Below are 9,181 nucleotides of genomic sequence, written 5' to 3'. Positions count from 1 at the left end.
AAGAGAAACAAGAGTTGATCCAGCCACTAACCATTTATATACAGTGCTGTCCTGCTTCCAAGACATGTTAGGGCAATGGTGGCACAAACCTTGTGGGAGAAATATCTGATTTGACTTAAGGTCCATTCCATGAGATGGAACCCATACCTGCCACTGCTTGAAGCAAAGGTGAACAAATACAGACACTCACAGTCAGACATTATGTAGAGAGTAAGAGAGAACTTGGAACACTCAACACTAAATGAGATGTCTCCATCAAAACCCTCCCCTCAGGGCTCAGGAAACCCTATGGAAGAGGAGGCAGAAAGACTATAAGTGTTAGAGGAGATTGAGGACACCAAAAAAATCAAAGTCCTCTAAATCAATTGAGCAAAGCTCATATGAACTCACAGAGACTGAAGCTTCATGCACAGGGTCTGCACGGATATGCACCAGGTCCTCTGTTACATGTTATAGATTCCAGTTCACTTTTTAAATGGATTTCTGACTGTGCTAAAGCCTTGGCTAAAGCCTGAATATCAGAATTTATTATAATCTCCAAGTAATCCTGACAATGTCAGCTGGTTTCACATAAGTAGTAAAGAGTTAGATGCTTTTTGGGGGGCTTTTAGGAGAAGATATGCAATAATGCATCAAATGGAATAAGGAGTCAGATCTCTGTTGCCTTGCACAGTGGCCACCTACCTCATGTGATTAATGGGCACTTGACATTTGCCTAGCCTGAATCTGAAGTGTAATGCCGTATAAACTACACAGGGAGTTACCACAAAATAGACTAAATTGTCTCATTAAGCATATCTATTGACTGCAAGGTGAAATGAAAATGTTTTGAATATATTAGGTTTTGGTTGAGTAACTTGCATGCGTGAGGTCCTGGGTTTGATCCTCTAAGCATAGGAAACACTAAAAAAGATTGATTTAGGGGGCTGGAGAGATGGCTCAGTGGTTAAGAGCACTGTCTGCGGAGCTCCACAAGGAGAGCAACAGAACCAAAAAATATGGGCCCAGGGGTCTTTTCTGAGACTGATACTCCAACCAAGGACCATTCATTCAGATAACCTTGAACCCCTGCTCAGATGTACCCCATGGCATCTCAGTGTCCAAGTGGGTTCGCTAGTAATGGGAACAAGGACTGTCTCTGACATGAACTCAGTGGCCTGCTCTTTGATCACCTCCCCATGAGGGGGGAGCAGCCTTACCAGGTCACAGAAGATGACAATGCAGCCACTCCTGATGAGATCTGATAGGCTAGGGTCAGATGGAAGTAGAGGAGGACCTCCCCTATCAGTGTACTTGGAGAGGGGCATGGGAGGAGATTTGGGAGGGAGGGTGGGAATGGGAGGAAATGAAGGAGGGGTCTACAGCTGGAATTAAAATTGAATAAACTGTAATTAATATAAAATAAAATAAAATAAAATAAAAGAGGGAGAGAAAAAAAGAGCACTCTCTGCTCTTCCAGAGGTCCTAAGTTCAATTCCCAGCAGTCACATGGTGGCTCTCAAACATCTACAGTGGGATCTGATGTCCTCTTCTGGTGTGCTGGTGTACATGCAGATATAGCACTCATACATAAACTAAATTAATAAATCTTTAAAAAAAAGAAAAAGAAAACTGAACAGCTTATGGACTTTATCTGAGCAGGGTCTCAGGGTCTTCTCCATGCATGGTTCTTCTTTGGAGTATTGGTCTCTGCAGGGACCCCTGGACCCAGGGTTTTTGGCTCTGTTGGTCTCCTTGTGGAGCTCCTGTCTTTCTATCTCCCCCTTATTCCATAAGGTTCCATGCACTCTCTCCAAAGTTTGGCTATGAGTCTCAGCATCTGTTTCAATACACTGATCAGTAAAGTCTGTCAGAGGCCCTTTGTGGTAGGCACTTGTCCTGTTCCCTATCTTCTCCTGCTTTCAATGTCTACCACGTGTATACTTCTGAATGAGGACTGAACATCTTCCCTAGAGTCATCACTGTTGTTTAGCTTTTAGGACTATAGATTTTTGTATGTTTATCCTATGTTATGTGGCTAATATCCACTTATAAGTGAGTATATACCAAATATCTTTCTGCTTCTGGGTTACCTCCCTCAGGATGATCTTTTCTAGCTCCATCCATTTGCTTGCAAATTTCATAATTTCCTTGTTTTTAATTGCTGAATAGTATTCTATTGTGTAAATGTACCACAATTTCTGTAGTCATTCCTCCATTGGGGGACATCTAGGTTATTTCCAGATTCTGGCTGTTACGAATAAAGCTGCTTTGAACATGGCTGAGTAAATGTCCTTGTTGTATGGTTGAACATCTTTCCGATATATACCCATGAGTGGTGTAGCTGCACCTGGAGGTAAATGAAGCCCATAGGCTCCTCAGTTTCCAGGTGGGTATCCTAGTAAGGGGATCACAGGCTGTCTCTGACATGAACTCAGTGGCCGGTTATTTGATCACCTCTCCCTTGGGGGTGCAGCCTTGCCAAGCCAGATGATGCAGCCAGCCCTGATGAGTCCTGATAGGCTAGGGTCAGATAGCCTATCAGGAAGAGGTCAGACCTCTTCCTTCCCTATCAGTAGACTAGAGGACGGACATAGGGGGAGAAGAGGGAGGATGGGTGGGACTGGGAGGAGGGTAGGTGGGGGCTATAGCCAGATTACAAAATTAATAAAGTACAATAAATAATATTAATTAATTAATTAAAAGAAAAATATTTAGAAATACCCATGAATCTAAGGAGATTGGTCACAATTTTGAAGGTGACACAATCTTAAATAATTTCTTTTTTCCTTTGTGCTAGTTTGGAAAGAACTCAAAGCTGAAAGGAAGGATAAATAGATAGGGGAGAGACTGACTCTTAGAAGCAGCAAGAGATGTTTTGGCAGGGTCTAAACAAATGTCTACAAAGAATTTCCAATTTGTGTTAGGATTATATCCCATGATTATTTCCTCTTGAAAAGCTTATATTTTAAGTAGATAATAACTTAAAAAATAACTCAAAACAATGTGTATAGTCAAAAACTTGTCTTTATGGGAGAGACTAGATAATAGAAGGCAATTTATAAGGAAAACGCCCAACTTTGTTAAGGATTAGATTTTTGTGTATTGTAGCATTAAAGAATGCTAAAACTGAAAGTCTGCAACCAAAGTTCAAATATGTTAGTGTACTGTATGTTTCTAATGTTTCAACAATTGCTAGTTTTTACTCACATGTAGAATTTTTAAAATGAGTCATTTGCAAATAAAGGGCCGTTATTTTTTTTTTCCTAGTTGATAATTAGATTAAGCATTGGTAGTAATGGCTGAGTAGGAAAATACAGTCTTGTAGAAAAGCTAAGATAGGGATTTGTTCCAGGGACAGACCATAATTCTACAAGTTTTAGTGATTTGGATGTGAAACACAAAACCAGGCCACAGCTTCACATATTCATGTCACTAAAGAGAGTCCAAACCTTCCAAGTTATAAGGGCTCTCCACTATACTCTTCCAGCCCTCATTTGTCTAAAAGGGGATTGCTCTGTTGATGTCTAAGATGAAAGAGAATTAATATTTTTAAAATTAAACAAATATTTTACGAGTATGAGTGTTTTGTCTACATATATTTCTGTACACTATATCAGTGCCTGGTGTCAGTGGAGGTCATTGGCTCTTTTGAGACTGGATTTACAGATGTTTATTAAATCTTGGGGACTGAGGTTTTTTTGGAATTGAATCCCTATTATCTAGAAGAGCAGCTAGTGCTCTTAACTGCTGAGACATCTCTCCAGCCTTATAGAATTGACATTTTGGAATGAATGCAGGGGGGTTCTTATCTATGAAGTAATGAAGTTTCTGACATTAACAGACAGCTTGGACTCTCAAGTCAGTCTTGACTTGAAAGCTGAATTCTGCCAGTTATGACAGAACTCTGCATAACTTTTATGACCACACTTTTATTAGTTATTAGGAAGGGAAAATAAGTGATTCAAGCAGTTCCAACCAAAAAGCTCTTGGCATCACAGTTGGTAAATGGTTAAGTACTCCATAATGTCCTCTATTATTATCATGTGTGCTACCTGAAGAAAATTTTAAGTGGAAAAAAAAATAACCCCACAGATGTGAATGAGATGAGGAAGATTCTTTTGAAATAGATGAATTTAAAACATTCATTCATTCAATAGTCTCTTAGGACCATGTGCCTTGAAGTCACTGACTTAAACTTATGTAAACAATAAACTCTATGATTGTGGAAACCGTGATGCGTTAAAAAAAAAAAATAGGGGTAGCTCTTAATTTAGCTAATGGATTCACTGAGAAGTTTATGGCTTTCTTGTCCAGTGGCCCTGGGGACTGAGGTTCGAAGCTGGTGTTTAAGCTTTTCTGGATGATTGTGAGGTACAGATTAACTGGTATACTCTTCCATTATTTTCAGATTCCTTCGCTTTAACTTTTTATGGTTCCCTTTATGTTTCCAACTTGTTCCTAAATTTCTGTCTTTGGGCTTCAAATACAGGGCATGTGCATAATTTTCCACCAACTCCTGTCTGACAGTCAGCAGTTGAGGCTTATTTTCTTCCTTGTTTTCCTTTTGAGCCTATGTTCAGTCTCTAAATTCAACTCACCTCCTAGTCCTTATTTTTATCGTATATTTATTTCTTAAATTCTCCCACTTAAAAAAAAAAAAGATTATTCTTCTCTTATATATTAACATCCCAGGGCAGTTTTCCTCGCTCCTCTCCATTTAGCTCCTCTCCTTCCGCCGTCCCGTCCCCCCCCCCCCCCCCGCCATTCTCCCACAGATTCAACCAAACATGGAATACCAAGTTACAGTAAGACAAGACACAAACCCTCATATCAAGGCTGAACCAAGCAACGATGATAGGTGAAAAAGGACCCCAGAAGCAGTTAAAAGAAATCCTTCCAAGCCAGGCAAGGTAGTTCACGCCAGCAATCCCAGGACACAGGGAGGCAAAAGCAGGCAGATTCTGTGAGTTCGAGGACAGCATGGTCTACAAAGTGAGTCCAGGAGAGCTAAGGATACACAGAGAAACCCTCTCTCTTAAAAAAAAAAAAAAAAAAGGCAAAGCAAAACAAAAACAAAAACACCAAAAGAATCCTAATCACTTTTATCTTAAATCCTTTGCCCCACCTCCACCACGTCCACGTGGACGCTCCTCCCACCATCTCGCATTTTTAAGGCTAAAGGAAGCTTCTGCTGTCTCTGATAAGCTCCAGGTGGGTGGATGACAAGGCACCTCCTCTGCCGTTTCTGGTGAGGACATTAGCTGCAGAAATTTCCACCTTCTCACGTCTTAGCCCCCTCTCCCGAAGGCTCCAGAAAGGCAGGTGGCTGCCTCCCAACTTTTTGTACTGCCTTCTGGATGCCGGCATTTTGAACCTAATTGTTTCTTTCCATTCGCGCCTTCCTTTTCAGGTTAGAAGGGGGCGGAGTTAGGATGGCTACACCACTGTTGCCTAGGCAACACCTTGATTACTTCCGTTGGTCTCAATGCTTCCGGGGCGAGCCTCCGCTTCCAGGGCGTCTGATGCGCTTAAGCTGGTGAGGGAATCCTGGACTTCCATGTTGGGGAGAGGGGTTGCGCCTCCTCAGGCCGCACGGGGCCAGGCTGGCTTGGTTCCTGGCCTTGGAGATGCTTAACGGTTCTTGGTCTCTGAGTCCTTTTTTCCTGTCTTTCATTCTTCCTGCTTCAGCGGCTTTACTTTTTTGATTGAGCCCTGCTTCCTCCGTGCGCCTTAGAGGGCGCCGCACTTCTATGAACTCGCTCTGACAGCCAAGGAACTGCCAAGATCCTGCTATCCAGAGGGTGAATGGGTATCTTTCCCGGAATAATCCTAATCTTTCTAAAAGTGAAGTTTGCAACGGCGGCAGTCATTGTAAGTGGAGTAAGCAAATGCCTCCATTGCATCAGTGTGAGGGATGCTGTTGAAAGACTCCCCCCATCACTTTCTATCGCCCTGTAACTCTTGAAGTTAATCACTGAATGCATCTATTAAAATGCAGTTCAGTTACTTGATTGAGATCATAGCTATTATCAAACTGGATTTTGTTTCTCAGACATTTAGTTTCCTAGCAGTGTTTCCTTGCCCAAACCCTAGAGATGCTTAGACTAGACTTCAACTCTTTTCTGTTCTTCATTTATATCACGAAGCCTCTTTTGTCTCCATTTCAACAGTTTAACCTCATTTCCAAAGAGTGTCCTTTTTTGCCTACCTCACACCCTCCTAAGCTATTTCCCTACCTCTTCTGTTTGCAATCCATGGTGCTTGTAGTCCCTAGTAGCTAATTAAAATAAGCTATTACCTTAATTCACTTGTCTATTAATAGAACTAGTCTTCCTCTAACACCTTGTTTCAAGCCTTTCAGTATAACCTTCTCCTTTCCCTTGTTTCAGCCAACAAGTGTATTGCGTATTCCGTTTGTGTCCTTCGTTTCTCAGTACAAACCATACTGACAAACCGTTTGGAAACACGATTGTGCTTGCACCTTTGTCTTTATGAATCCTGTTCACTACTCCCAGATGTCTTCCTTCTCTGCTCCTAAGTCTGCTCTGTCAAAATAAGTTAGCTCACTTCCAATAGCTTTTACAAATTATTCACACACATGCTGGTTGTTTTCTTTTCCATGCTCCTCTTACTCTTAAAGATTGCTATACAGTTTAACAGTTAATTTTTCTCTAACAAAATATTTAATTTCATCTACCAGATGATTGTCGAGGAAAGATAGGTGGAATGGTGAATACTGTCTATGCTAGAATAAATTTCTGTGAAATTTTTTGCTTGTTTTTTTTTTGAGACAGAGTTTCACTATATAGATCAGCTGGCCTCAGACTCAGAGATGCACCCACTTTTGCCTCTCAGGGTGCTAGGTTTAAAGGCATGTGCCACCACACTCAGCTGTGATTTTTAGAAACATGACCGATTATCTTCATAGCATATTGCAGGTTTGAGTATTTAGTGTAAAAGGAACTTTTATTCTCCTGAGGTAATTGTTGGCTGTGAGGCTTACTGCCTCCATCTGCTAACGTAGGCCTAGTCCTTGAAGCTTCTAGCCTCCGTATAATTTAACCTAGGTCTAGAATGTTTTCAGCCTCTGAGATCCCCTACTTAACAAACTCACCCTTTCTTGTTCTTACTGAGCTCTCGGCTCACTGGTTTAACTTAGCTGTTCTGGCTCAGACTCCTCTCCCAGCTGACTTATTCAATCTGGCTTCTCTCTCGGCCCCAGAATTGCTCTGCTTGGCTTCAAACTATCTCCAGCGTTTTGGTCTAATCTTCAATCGTCTTCTCATTCTCTGGCTTGTTCCATCTTCAACCTCTGTCTGTAAAACTCTCCTGGTAAAACTGCGTCCGAATTCCACAAGCTGAACTGCCACGAACTCAACTGCAATGCACTGCCTCTCAACTCAGTGACTCAACCAAAGCTACCAGGTGAAGACAGAACAAGCCATAGAATGAGAAGGAGCCAGGAGATTAGAAAAGTTGCTTGAGTTAGTTTAAGGTCAAAAAAAGCAATTCAGAGGCTGAGAGAAAAGCCAGATTGAATAAGTCAGCTGGCAAATGGGTTTAAGCCAGAAAAGCTGAGTTGAACCAGCCAGTCAAGAGTTCAGAAAGAACGAGAAAGGGTGAGCTTATTAAGCAGTAAGTCTCAGAGGTGGAAAACATTCTGTACATTAGATTGCATGGAGGCTAGAAGCTACTCCTAACCTAGAGGCTTAGGTTAGAAGATGGAGGCAGTAAGCCTTCTAGACAACAACTAAAACAGGGGAATAAAAGTTCCTTTTACAATTTAATATGTCTTTAACACATAATTTTAGGTTCCCTATTGCTATCCTCTGAACATGAGAATCTCTAATACCTAGTCTTTCTTAGAAGAGAAACCAAGAAGGTCGGCCAGAATTTCCTGATCAGATTTTGAAGTAAGTGTGGGGGCTATTAGGATATTGTTATGCTATCAAGATTTCCATGATCAGAATCCATCTTATGAATAAAGGTGCAAATAATGAAGGCAGATTTCACTTGCTTCCTTATATAATAAAAACATTTAGAGTACTGTATTTATATTGCTAATTAGATATGACTTCTGTTCTTTCATCCAAAACTGAGGTTAGCCTCCACAAGTCAAAACAACTTTATGAGAAGTTTGTATGCTTTACAAAGCAATTCTCTGCAACAAAAACAAGAGGCGAGAGTTTATATGTAAAGAGTCTGGACATCGGGAGAGTATTGTATAAGGTACATAGTATTATCCAAGTTCAGCAAATGGCTTTTTTGGCTTCTTTTGTAATTACAGGTAATATACAGGTTGCATACATAAGGCAGCTATTTGATATGTTTGTAATTATTCTATACTAGCTGCTATGAGGTTATGAAAAGTCTTGTGGCTGGGTGTCATGACACATGCCTTTAATCCCAGCATTCAGGAAGGCAGACTCAGGCAGATCACTGTGAGTTGGAGGCCAGCCTGGTCCACAAAGTGAATCCAAGACTGCCAAGGCTACACAGAGAAAATCTGTCTCGAAGAAAAAGAAAGAAAAAAAAAAAAAAGGTTTGTGAAGTATGGTATTTTTTTTGGGGGGGGAATTTTAGCTATTTAAGAGGTGAAGAGGCAGGACAAGGACAACAAGAAAATAAACTCACCCTAGTCATTATTTTATGCCTGATTTTAAGATGTTGAAAAGTGATTTCTCAAAAAAAAAAAATGCAGGGGGTTATAACTTGGATACATAGATACAGCCTTATGTAAAAGCTGGTATTTGCTGGAATTTTAATGTTTCAGTTGGGTGATATGCCTCTCAAAAGAAACAGCAGTTTTCAGCTACAGTAACTGAATTAAAACATAGAATGAAGAAAATTATTGAGACTATTTAGCATGAGAAAGAGAAAATGTAGAGACATGAAAACTGACTAAACAGTTGAAGGGCTTCTTTGGGAGTGGGGGATACATTTGTTCAGTCTGCCTCCAAATTGTTCTAGTGTGAAGAAAGGCAGTATAAATTCTAATCAAAGGTGAAATACAGAATTTCTTTTATGACTTTCATTTCTAACATTGGAGTGAAAGATTTGACCATCTGATGTGACCAGGGAGGGTCATATAAGAGACAGTGTGGTCTTGGTCAGTCATCTTATAGGCTTGTACAATTTTATGGGTTAGTGAAATTTAAATGAAAGTATAGTGGAAAAATTAGAGATAAAGATCATCATG

The 9,181-nt window shown here is 40.6% G+C and overlaps 1 pseudogene; it reads left to right on the top strand.

The window, feature by feature from the left end:
* The first annotated feature begins 5,526 nt into the window (after nucleotides 1-5,526).
* Nucleotides 5,527-9,181, top strand: part of LOC110542078 (brain mitochondrial carrier protein 1-like) — a 31,531-nt pseudogene continuing 27,876 nt past the window's right edge.

This window comes from Meriones unguiculatus, chromosome X, assembly GCF_030254825.1.
Source record: "Meriones unguiculatus strain TT.TT164.6M chromosome X, Bangor_MerUng_6.1, whole genome shotgun sequence".
NCBI classification, from domain to species: Eukaryota; Metazoa; Chordata; class Mammalia; order Rodentia; family Muridae; genus Meriones; species Meriones unguiculatus.
Note: the sequence above shows the minus strand (reverse complement) of the source record. Positions and strands in the feature narration are given on the sequence as shown.